Genomic DNA, 12,709 nt, shown 5'->3' on the forward strand with positions numbered 1-12,709 from the left:
GCCCCAGGCCTCCCAGTGGGGCCTGTCCTCAGATCTTTCTTTTTTCCACGGGAGCACAGTGCTAACCATGTCATCTGCTTGCTTAAAGCCCTGGGGAAGTTTCTCATCGCCTATAGGTCGAGATTCAGATACTAGAAGCCCCTTCCGGCCTTGCCCCCCATTAACTCTCTCTGTTCTCTCTTGGCTGCTGTCCTGTCCCGTTTCCTTCACCTGAACTACTTTCTCTCTCCTCAGATGGAACATTCCTTTTGTCTTCAAGGATGGGGTGAGAGCCTGTTTCCTGTAACACCCTGTGGCCTGTTTCCTGTAACACTCTGTATCATTCACCCCATGCTCAGTCCATGGGGTCGCAAAGAGTCAGACATGACTGAGCGCCTAACACACCTCCTGTTGGTCTCCCCTGAAGACCCTGCAGAGTCCTTGCAGGCAAGGCCACTGTCGTTTGTCTGGGTGTCCTCAGCGTTTGGCAGGGTCCCTGGCACATAGTATGTTGAGTCCATGAGAGATGGAGCAAGTTACCTGCAACCTAACTTTGGATCTCAGCAACTTTGTGATGAGAAAATCTACTTGGAAGGGCGTCATGGCTGAGAACTGATGGGAGACTAAAGCTTGGTGTTCTCCAACTTATGTTTTGTTTGGGTTGCCTGTCTAAAAGGGCTTGAGAGAAGCAAATACACTGCCTTTATGATTGGAGAGGTGGTCTAAGTGGTTGGGTGTGTGGGGGCACAGACTCAGGAAGTAAGAAGCTCTAGCTTAGGGCCAGATGCCACCTTCAAGTCACAATGTGGGCCAAGGTGCGGGGCTTCTGAGAGAGTGTGGGCTTCTCACAGGATGTGAGGTTGGTTGTAAGAATCAACGACATGACACAGGAATATAGGAAGGACATGCTGAACACACGTTCATCTCAATGTAACCTGGCTTTCTGTCTCACTCCACCATCTCCAGCTGGGGACCTGATTGTGCCTTTAAAGGCACAGGAAATTTCCAGGCTGAATTTCTTCTCTGAGATTCATTTCAAACAGGGGAAGTGGTGGACGGGACCACTTGGGACATCCTTTAAGCCCCATTGCCTCAAAGCTTTCCAAGAAAGAAATTTCTAGGTCACAAAAAGGGTTTTCAAGCCCTCCGTGAATACTGTGCTTATTTCAAGCAATTTCTAGAACAACACAATTCAAGACGACTGCAACCGTCAGATACTGTGTTGTTACCTTGACACTGTGAGGATGATGCAGTTTAATTGTGGCAGTGCTGATGACAGTTGACCTGTGACAGCTGCACAAAGGAGTTGCCCCCGAAATAACTTACTTGTCGTGATTTCCCACTGACATCTACTTTGACCACTGTACTTCAGTTGCATCCTGTATCTTCCAGTCCAAACTCCCTTACTTTGTTCTATCTTTTCCATAGTACTCGTCATCTTCAAACAGATTATATCATTTACTTATTGTACTTATTATTATTATTTTGGCCATACCATACAGCATGCAGGATCTTCGTTACCTGACCAGGGATCAAACCCATGTTTCTGCAGTGGAAGCGTGGAGTCTTAACCACTGGACCACCAAGGAAGTCCCTATTTATTACGGTTTCCTTGTCTGTTTTATTTCCTAGCATCCTGCCTGTGCCAGCGAGCTTTACCCAGTGATTTATACCCCCATCAGTGGGTAAAGAATCTTATCTGCCTGCAGTGCAGGAGACACAGGAGAAATGGGTTCAGTCCTTGAGTCAGGAAGATCCCCTTGAGGAAGGCATGGAAACCCACTCCAGTATTTTTGCCTGGAGCACCCCATGGACAGAGGAGCCTGGCAGGCTACAGTCCATCAGGACGCAGAGTCAGACACGACTGGAGCGACTGAACATGCATGTGTGCACACCTAAGAACAATACCTGGTACCTAGAAGCAGTTCACTAAATATTTGTTGAATGACTAGATGAAATGCCAAGTTTAGTCAATGACACATGGTACCATTTGTTTCCTCTTTGAGTCCACCAAAGATGTGAACTCTGTGGGCCACTGGATCTGAGTTTTGTGGTTCTGTAAACTGAAGCGAAATTCCAAGATGTTAGAGGATCGTGAACTTCCAGATATTCAAACTGGATTTAGAAAAGGCAGAGGAACCAGAGGTCAAATTGCCATCTGTTGGATAATTGAAAAAGTGAGAGTTACAGAAAAACATCTACTTCTGCTTTACTGACTATGCCAAAGCCTTTGATTGTGTGGATCACAACAAACTGTGGAAAATTCTTAAAGAGGTGGGATACCAGACCGCCTGACCTGCGTCCTGAGAAATCTGTATGCAGGTCAAGAAACAACAGTTAGAATTGGACATGGAACAACAGACTGGTTCCAGATCAGGAAAGGAGTATGTCAAGGCTGCATATTGTCACCCTGCTTATTTAATTTATATGCAGAGTACAGCATATGAAATGCCAAGCTGGATGAAACACAAGCTGGAATCAAGATTGCCGGGAGAAATATCAATAACCTCAGCTATGCAGATGACACCACACTTAGCACAGAAAGCAAAAAAGAGCTAAAGAGCCTCTTGATGAAAGTGAAAGGGGAGAGTGAAAAAGTTGGCTTAAAACTCAACATTCAGAAAACTAAGATCATGGCATCTGGTCTCATCACTTCATGGCAAACAGATGGGGAAACAATGGAAACAGTGACTTTATTTTTGGGGGCTCCAAAATCACTGCAGATGGTGACTTCAGCCATGAAATTAAAAGACACCTGCTCCTTGGAAAAAAAGTTATGACCAACCTAGACAGCATATTATAAAGCAGAGACATTACTTTGCCAACAAAAGTCCATCTAGGTTTTTCCAGTAGTCATGTATGGATGTGAGAGTTAGACTATAAAGAAAGCTGAACGCCGAAGAATTGATACTTTTGAACTGTGGTGTTGGAAAAGTCTCTTGAGAGTCCCTTGGACTGCAAGGAGATCCAACCAGTCCATCCTAAAGGAAGTCAGTCTTGAATATTCGTTGGAAGGACTGATGCTGAAGCTGAAACTCCAATCCTTTGGCCACTTGATGTGAAGAACAGATTCACTTGAAAAGCCCCTGATGCTGGGAAAGACTGAAGGCAGGAGGAGAAGGGGACAACAGAGGATGAGATGGTTGGATGGCATCACCGACTCAATGGACATGAGTTTGAGTAAGCTCCAGGAGTTCGTGATGAACAGGGAAGCCTGGCGTGCTGCAGTCTGTGGGGTTGCAAAGAGTCAAACACGACTGAGTGACTGAACTGAACTGAACTGAAAGGATCGTAGCCTCTGCTCTGGTGTGATTCTTGGACGTAAAAGAAGGTACAGAACCTGAGCTGCTCCTGTTGGCATCAGTAACTTGGTCTCTTATTGTGGCTCCGGCAGTGGCCAGTCTCATTGGACTCTCTTTGGCAGAGATCTAAGCTGTGCATCCAGTGGGATCTTGATGTTGGATGAAGAGCAACAGGACTGGGTCTCATTCAGTCCCTTGAAATAAGGGGATATACTCTACTCCAAGTCCAGCAACAGGCGATGGGTAAATAAATGTGGCTCTATTCTCTCATACTACAAGGACCATCTCTGTGTGCTGTAACAGAGAAATGCCAAGGATATATCAAGCAGAAAAAGTAGGGTGCAAAAAGTGTGTATAGTTGGCTACCTTTTGTGTAAGAAAAGGGGAGAATAGGAACATATATATAATATTATCATGTAAATTATATGTATATATATTATATATATATTATATACAGATTTTATGTATCAGTTCTGTTCAGTTCAGTTGCTCAGTCATGTCCGACTCTTTGCGACCCCATGAATTGCAGCACGTCAGGCCTCCCTGTCCATCACCAACTCCCAGAGTTCACTCAAACCCATGTCCATCGAGTCAGTGATACCATCCAGCCATCTCATCCTCTGTTGTCCCCTTCTCCTCCTGCCTTCAATCCCTCCCAGCATCAGGGTCTTTTCCAATGAGTCAACTCTTCACATGAGGTGGCCAAAGTATTGGGGTTTCAGCTTCAGCATCAGTCCTTCCAATGAACATCCAGGACTGATCTCCTTTAGGATGGATTGGTTGGATCTCCTTGCAGTCCAAGGGACTCGCAAGAGTCTTCTCCAACACCACAGTTCCAAAGCATCAATTCTTTGGTGCTCAGCTTTCTTCACAGTCCAACTCTCACATCCATACATGACCACTGGAAAAACCATAGCCTTGACTAGACGGACCTTTGTTGGCAAAGTAATGTCTCTGCTTTTGAATATGCTGTCTAGGTTAGTCATAACTTTCCTTCCAAGGAGCAAGCATCTTTTAATTTCATGGCTGCAGTCACCATCTGCAGTGATTTTGGAGCCCAAAAAAATGAAGTCTGACACTGTTTCCACTGTTTCCCCATCTATTTCCCATGAAGTGATGGGACCAGATTCCATGATCTTCGTTTTCTGAATGTTGAGCTTTAATGTATACTTTGTTGAAAAAAAATACTAGAAGGATAAACAAAAGAAGACCTGATAAAATGAGTACCTCTGAGTGCAGGTGGAGAAGAGGGTTGAGGTGGTGAGAATGAGAGTCATGTTATAGCAGGTTTTGTATAGGCATAGAGGGTAGAGGAGAGGGTGTCCAGGAAGGACCAGCCCAGATGTTTGAGGAGGCCATTCTGAGCTGGCTCTGAATCTCAGCATAAGAAGGTCTTGAGAAGTGGATGGGAGAGGGTGGGATCTAGATGGAGGTGGGAGAAAAGACTCATTTTCAGAGAGGAGAAAAACCATGATGACCTGGGAGCCTCAGAGTAATTCCACATGACTGGAGATCAGAATGTGTTTTTAACTAATGGGATGGAGCGTCTGGGAATGGCTAGCACTGAGGATGCAGACAGGCAGGATGCTGGTGATACAGAACATGTTTCTCAAGGTAAGGAGTTTGGATGTTCTCTTCTGAGTAGTCATTTGTGAGCAGGGGTCTGATGTAATGAGATCTGTTTTCTGGAAAGATTATATTGGTATTGGAGAAGGATAAATGGCAGAGTTTTGTGCATGTGTGCACAAGTGTTTGTGTGTGTAGGTGTGCTCCTAGAGGTGGGTTGGGTGTAGTTGGGAGGCCCCTGCACTGGTTGGGCAAAAGATGATGAAGGTCTGAAACATGGAAGTACCACAGCACAACAGTTAAACGTAGGCATTAGAGCTGGAATGCCTGTGTGCACACTCTGGCTCCCTATTTGCTTGCTAACTGTGTGACCTTGGACAAGTAGTTTCACTTCTCTGCTCTTTCATTTCTTCAGGTTTAAGAGGAGGCCAATAGGGCATCCACCTCATAGTGTCATTGTGAGGTAAATGAGATAACACATGTAACGGTGCCTAACCTCAGACGCCGGGAGGAACCTGTGTGGAAAAGGAGGCTGGGGGAGATTTTCTGTGGTGGATGTGGACGGGAGCCAGTATCCACGTGTGGCGCCATCATAATGCACATCAGATCTTACTTGTTAATCGGGGGGAAGGAGAGGGCACCGAGGAGTCCCCCGATCTCCTCCGTGAACTTCAGTTTTGGTTCAGGGAACCACTTGTAGTTTGCAAAGACCTAAGCTAACCTGTGATATTTTCAATCTGAATATTTAATACTGTGCTTGACTTCTCTGACATGAAAAGAATTATGTGTAAACTGTGTATTTAAAAGTCAGGAAAGGTGAGGGATAAAGGCAGTTCCTTGAGCACATCATTGCCCTTTCTCGAAAGAAATTTCCTTTGTCCAGAATGTGGAGAATTGAATTAGATGGCTTTGGTTAAAATCCCTTTCAGGGATTTTAAAGGAAGTCCCCTGAGATGTCAAGAGATTTTATATATATATATATATATAAAATTTAGCATGTAAGACTTATCACCTCATAATGGGAATACAAAAATGGCACCACCTCTAAGGAGAGGAATTTGACAATATTGAGCAAAATTACACGTACATTGTCTTTTGACCACACAATCCTATTTATAAGGTCTATTCCAAAAATACACAGGTGAAAATAAGAAAAGATGTGCAGAGGGTATTCTGTGGTGGCATTACTTGTAATAGCAGTAAACCACAGGACATCCATACAGTGGGATGCTGTAGGGCTATATAAGGAAGCAGAATTATCTCTCTGCACAACTACGGCTATGGAATGGTCTCCAGGGTGTACTGTTAAGTGAAAAAAAGCAGGGTGCAGAAATAATGGATAGCATATTACCTTTTATCTGAGAAATACATATGTATTTGCCTGTTATTAAAAGAAATGGAAGAGTAAACTAAAATTTTACACTAATAAACTAATAAAATTTACTAATACTGATTAACCTATATGGAGTGGGAAGAAATGGATGGGTAGGTCAGGGTCAGGTCAGCTAGGCTTTTAAAAAAATATTTGTTTATTTGTGCTGGGACTTAGTTGTGACACGCGGGATCTTTAGTTGTGGCATTCGGATTCTTAGGTGCAGCATGTGGGATCTAGTTCCCTGGCCAGGGATTGAACTTGGGCCCCCTGTACTGGACAAACAGAGTCTTAGCCACTGGACCACCAGGGAAGTCCCTAGACTGTTTTGAATGTATTTTGTTTTATAGATTTGACTTTGGAACACTATAAATATTTTCCTTAACTCTAAACAGAATTTAATTAAAATAGAAAAATCCACCCAATCAAGATGAAAAGGTTTATGTATTAAGTTGGTAGCTTAATCACACAGAGAATTATTTCACATACTTTAAAACATAATTTGATTATACAGCTCAAGTGGAATATATCTTAAGGTCAAAACAAATTCTAAATAAATCTTAAGCTGTTTTCAGTAATATTGTTAGTAATAATATTGGTATTACTATTTTGAATCTATTATATATATGTAGTAATTATGTTAAAATAATCAGAAAGCAATATTTTTAGTATGATTTTATAATCAAAGATGTTAAGTAAAAATCCTGTAACCCTAAATTTTTGAAGATATTGGTGTGAAAGCCTGACATGCCTTCTCTTTAACAAATGAAAAAGTATTTCCCCACTTTGTCCACTGAAAAACCTAGAAATAAGGACCAGCTCAGTAGCAATGAGCACCTGTAACACCTAGATTGTGGACTCTAAATGCAAGTCCCCACTAGACTGAGGGCAGGAGGAGAAGGGGGCAGCAGAAGATGAGATGGTTGGATGGCATCACCGACTCAAAGGACATGAGTTTGAGCAGACTCTGGGAAATGGTGAAGGACAGGGAAGCCTGGCGTGCTGCAGTCCATGGGGTCGCAAAGAGTCAGACATGACTGAGCACCTGAGCAGCAACAACTAAAAGGGGCTAAGGAGCCTGAGAAAAATGGCTGATTCCAGGTCTGGGACAGGAAATGTACAAAATGAGTTGACTTATCTTGTATCAGAAAACAAAGGAGCTATCAAAGACCACTTGTGTCCTGTCAAAAGGACTTGGGAACCAAGTTAAAGGGCTTCCCAGTGCCCAAATAAGGAATAATTTGAGCATTAAAAAGAGTAACTAGTGGATTCACACATATTAAATATGTTCCAGTGTGTAAAATGCGTGAGTTAAAAATTCAATGGTTTTCACTGGAGGATGTTGGGGAACCAACTCATTCTGAACACTGTCCAAGAAAGGGAATGAATCAGACATTCATTCTGTCCTTTCTTATTGGTTACCTCATCCAAACTGTGGATGAGGAAAAATCCTTTTGTAGAAGAACTTTCTAATGGATGGATCAGCCCCGTGACATCAAGCCCACTGATCAATCTTAACGTCACAAAAAAGAAAGACTTCCAAGCCTCACGTGCCTACTGTTGCAGTAGGAAGTACACAACACCATAAAAAAAACAGAAGCTCAATCTGTGCCAGACTCAAGATCCAACTACCAGTTCATAGAAAATACAGGGAACAGAGGAACATGTCAAAACAACACCATGGAGGTAAAAATCCACCAATTGGAATGTGGGCATTCTGTGGGCCAGAAAACCTATTTTCTTTCCTTCTTTATTTAAAAAAATATTTATTTTAATCTATGTATTTATTTGGGGGCTTCCCTGGTGGCTCAGACAGTAAAGAGTCTACCTGAAATGCAGGAGACCCAGGTTCGATCACTGCATTGGGAAGATCCCCTGGAGAAGGACATGGCTTCCCACTTGGTTGTTCCTGGTCTCAGCTGTGGCACACAGGCTGCTTAATCCTTGCTGTGGCATGCAAGACCTTTCAGTTGCAGCATGTGGGATCCAGTTCCCCGACCAGGGACAGAACACACGCCCCCAGTGTGGAATCCCAGCCACGGGAACACCAGGGAAGTCCTCAAAAGACTTGTTTTCTTCAACACATCAATTATAAGAATAAGAACTGCAGGAGTATGGATTAAGAGAGACTAAGAATACTTACCCCCATTCTCATGGCTTAGCTGTTAAGTATCTGCTTGCAATGCAGGAGACTTGGGTTCGATCTCTGGGTCAGGAAGATCCCCTGGAGAAGGAAATGGCAACCCACTCCAGTATTCTTGCCTGGGAAATCCTGTAGACAGAAGAGCCTGGTGGGCGACGGTCCATAGGGTTGCAAAGAGTGGGACATGACTGAGCACGTGCACATACATAGGAATGCTTAACAGCAAAATGCAGTCTGTGTTTTTTGGGTCTTAGCTCAAACAAACCAGCAATTAAAAAACAAACTGTGCTTCAGGTCTTGAATGCCTAACACATATAGACATTTAATAAATATTTTTAAAATTGCTATACTAGGGAAACACAAGATCTACCGGTTAAAATCCTAAAGTAGTGCTCGCTTCGGCAGCACATATACTAAAATTGGAACGATACAGAGAAGATTAGCATGGCCCCTGTGCAAGGATGACACGCAAATTCATGAAGCGTTCCATATTTTTTGGCAGCATTGCATGATTCTTTGGTGTATTTGTAAAAAAAATAAAAATTATTTGCTCCCAAAAATAAAAAATAAAAAAAAATAAAATCCTAAAGTAGTTAGGATAAGCTCCCATGGAAGATGCTCATTGTGCCAAGTCACTTCAGTCATGTCTGACTCTGTGTGATGCTATGGACTGTAGGCCACCAGGCTCCTCTGTCCATCGGGATTCAGAGAATAATACTGGAGTGGGTTGCCATGTCCTCCTCCAGGGGCTCTTCCCGACCCAGGGATCGAACCCGCGTCTCTTACATCTCCTGCATTGGCAGGTGGTGGGTTCTTTACCGCTAGCGCCACCTGCTCCTTAGTCTTGATTAAATAAGGTCCCTTATTTTTTTACAGGCTATAGAATTGACTTTGATTTCTACAGTTTTTCATTTTGGCTTGTGCTGGCTACTGGGTGGAAATGAAGTCTTTTAAGTATAGTGTGCACATATGAATAAAGTAGTATCCAAATCAAAACAAAAACTAAGAGATTATTTAGGATGTTTGAACAGACTGGATATTGAGGCTAAAGAATTATTTATGTATTGTTGTGATAAAGATACTGAAATTATGTTAAAATTGAAATGATATATTTTAGTGCTAGATAGCGAAATACTTATAGATGAAATGATGTATCTGGAATTGGCTTCAAAATAATAGTGTGGAGGGTGAGAACGGGTAGTAATAAACAAGGCTGACCAAAAGTTAGTATTAATAATTGTCGAAGCTGGGTGATATGTTTGAGACTTCATTATATTGTTTTCTAAGGTAGTGCTAGTGGTAAAGAACATGCCTGCCAATGCAGGGAACATAAAAGATGCAGGTTTGATCCCTGGGTTGGAAGATCCCCTGGAGAAAGAAATGGCAACCCATTCCAGTATTGCCTGGAGAATCCCATGGACAGAGGAGTCTGGCAGGCTACAATCAAGAGTTGGACAAGACTGAGGCAATTTAGCAGTCACTCACCTTTGTATAGTTAGAAAATTTCCGTAATAAAAGTTTAAAAAAAGCCACAAGCTCAGTCAGTTGGCCAATTCTTAGTCCAACTGTTTCTGAATTTAATTTTGGGCTGTGGAGTATACCCTTGTTGAAGTCACTTGGCTAGTAAGTAGATGGGCTGGGATGGGAACTTGCATCTCTGGCCCCAACGCTTAAGGTCTCTCTATTTTCCCCTATATTTTATGCCATTCTATGGCTTGGAGAAGGAAATAGCAACTCACTCCAGTATTCTTGCCTGGAAAATTCCATGGACAGAAGAGCCTGGCAGACTACAGTTCATGAGGTTGCAAAGAGTCGGACACAACTGAGCAACTTCACTCACTCACTCATGGCTCAGACTATCATGGCATTGTTTAGACTGAGGGTTTATAGGATTTTACAAGTGGCCTTAAAAAAAAACCACAAAAAAATAGGGTCAGAAGCAAAACAAAAACCAAAAATTGAAACCAAAACATTATAATTGTTCCTTTTGAGGGGAGGAAATTAACCCAAGTGAAAGGCAAGAAAGTGGAAAAAGACAGCATACCTTCGACCTTGACTTTGTCAGGCTTTTCCTGTTACACCATCCTGAGTTGTGGATTGAGAGAGGCCTGATTAAAGCAAGAACTATCCCTTGCTAGTTGTGTGACCTTACTGTTCTGTGCCTCAGTCTTGGTCTCTTCAACCAGCCTTATCTGATTGTTGGGAGGATTATGTGAGTTTGTGAGGGCCTTAGAAAAGAACGCAGAAGCGCAGGTCACTGAGATCCTAAGAATCCCTAAGCTGGGCTGGGGATTGTGTGTTTAAAAGTGCCCTGTGACCTGGGCACAACACACACACACACACACACACACACACACACCCCCTCAGTCCTAGCACTTTCTCTGGGCACAACACACACACACACACACACACACACACACACGCCCCTCAGTCCTAGCACTTTCTCTGGGCACAACACACACACACACACACACCCCTCAGTCCTAGCACTTTCTCTGGGCACAACACACACACACACACACACACACCCCTCTCAGTCCTAGCACTTTCTCTGGGCACAACACACACACACACACACACACACACACACACCCCTCAGTCCTAGCACTTTCTCTGGGCACAACACACACACACACACACACACACACCCCTCAGTCCTAGCACTTTCTCTGGGCACAACACACACACACACACACACACACACACACACACACCCCCCTCAGTCCTAGCACTTTCTCTGGGCACAACACACACACACACACACCCCCCTCAGTCCTAGCACTTTCTCTGGGCACAACACACACACACACACACCCCCCTCAGTCCTAGCACTTTCTCTGGGCACAACACACACACACACACACACACACCCCCCTCAGTCCTAGCACTTTCTCTGGGCACAACACACACACACACACACACACACACACACACCCCTCAGTCCTAGCACTTTCTCTGGGCACAACACACACACACACACACACACACACCCCTCAGTCCTAGCACTTTCTCTGGGCACAACACACACACACACACACACACACACACACACACACCCCCCTCAGTCCTAGCACTTTCTCTGGGCACAACACACACACACACACACACACACACACACACACACCCCCCTCAGTCCTAGCACTTTCTCTGGGCACAACACACACACACACACACACACACACACACACACACACACACACACACACACACACACCCCCCCCCCCCCCCCCCCCTCAGTCCTAGCACTTTCTCCAGGACCAGGGGCAGCCCTGCCCAAGCTTGGAGTTACCAGTTAGCCTGGGTGGGGAGGCTCAGTGCCCTTGGTGGTAATTTTCCCACCTGGCCACATTTTATTTTGTTAGGTAGCTTGATAACCAAGGGTCACTGGAGAAGATCCTTCTTTGGCGGGTCCATCAAAAAGTCCAGCCACATAGCCAGAGGCCAGTTTTAACTTCGCCATCTTTGAGATAAGAAGGAGAAGTTGAAATTGTGTGTCATTTCTGAAGGAAGCATCACATTTTCTCTCCCTTTTGAATGCTCTTGGTTGAATCACCTGGCAATGAGGATCTTTTCAGGAGCCCTTTAAAAGCGTTCCTGGTGAATGCTCTTGGTTGAATCACTTGGTCACCTGGGAAGTGTCCAGGAGCCATACCTTACTGTCTTTGATCTGGTGTGGCCTCTGACCCCTGGGTGTCTGGCTCACTTTGCCCCACTGCGTGTTACAGGCCCACTTGCCCACTTGCTGGGGGCTTGGGTGTGAGGGAGCTGCCGACCTGGGGAAACTCAGCCGGAAAGAGTCCTGATTTACGAACTGTCCAGATTTAACTGAGGCTACAGCACTTTTATTAATAGAACATGCTGCATTTCCTTTTTATAAAAATATGAAGATCGCTGCCCTCAGGAAAATGCCTGGTGACTTTCTGTCTTTAGGGCATGTTCATCATCAGGCTAAAATTAAAAATGAAGTCAGGCCCTTCTTGAGCCTATTTTTAACTGAGTTTAGCATATGAATGTGAACGTGAAGTCTTTCTTTAGATCTCCCTTAACTTAATTACTTACTTATGGTAAGCATCCCGCCTGGAATTCCTGAACTGTGGCTGGGTCTACCTACTCTGGGAGGCCCAGAGAGAAGTTAGGGGCGCCTCACTGATCCCCGGCTTTCTGATTTTTCATGCCTTTGCCCATCCCAACCCCACAGAAGGTTATTCTGGAAGGTTAAGGTGGAGCTAGTCATTATACTGAAAAAAATAAAAGGAAAAATCCCATTAGCCAGCGTATGGCCGATCTGCGATGCTTAGTTATCAAGTAGCCCTTAATTGGTACATATTTTTCTTGGGGCCCCAATTT

General features: G+C 44.0%; 1 protein-coding gene and 1 non-coding gene across 2 annotated transcripts in view; both read left to right on the forward strand.

Moving 5' to 3' along the window:
• The window catches only part of RBM20 (RNA binding motif protein 20), a 219,159-nt gene that overhangs the window by 13,666 nt on the left and 192,784 nt on the right, over nucleotides 1-12,709 (forward strand). The window lies entirely within an intron of this gene.
• On the forward strand, nucleotides 8,752-8,858 carry LOC129637138 (U6 spliceosomal RNA). Its single transcript, XR_008707348.1, has one exon. It is a non-coding gene; the product is annotated as a U6 spliceosomal RNA (small nuclear RNA).

The sequence above is a fragment of the Bubalus kerabau genome, chromosome 22, assembly GCF_029407905.1.
Source record: "Bubalus kerabau isolate K-KA32 ecotype Philippines breed swamp buffalo chromosome 22, PCC_UOA_SB_1v2, whole genome shotgun sequence".
Classification (NCBI taxonomy): domain Eukaryota; kingdom Metazoa; phylum Chordata; class Mammalia; order Artiodactyla; family Bovidae; genus Bubalus; species Bubalus kerabau.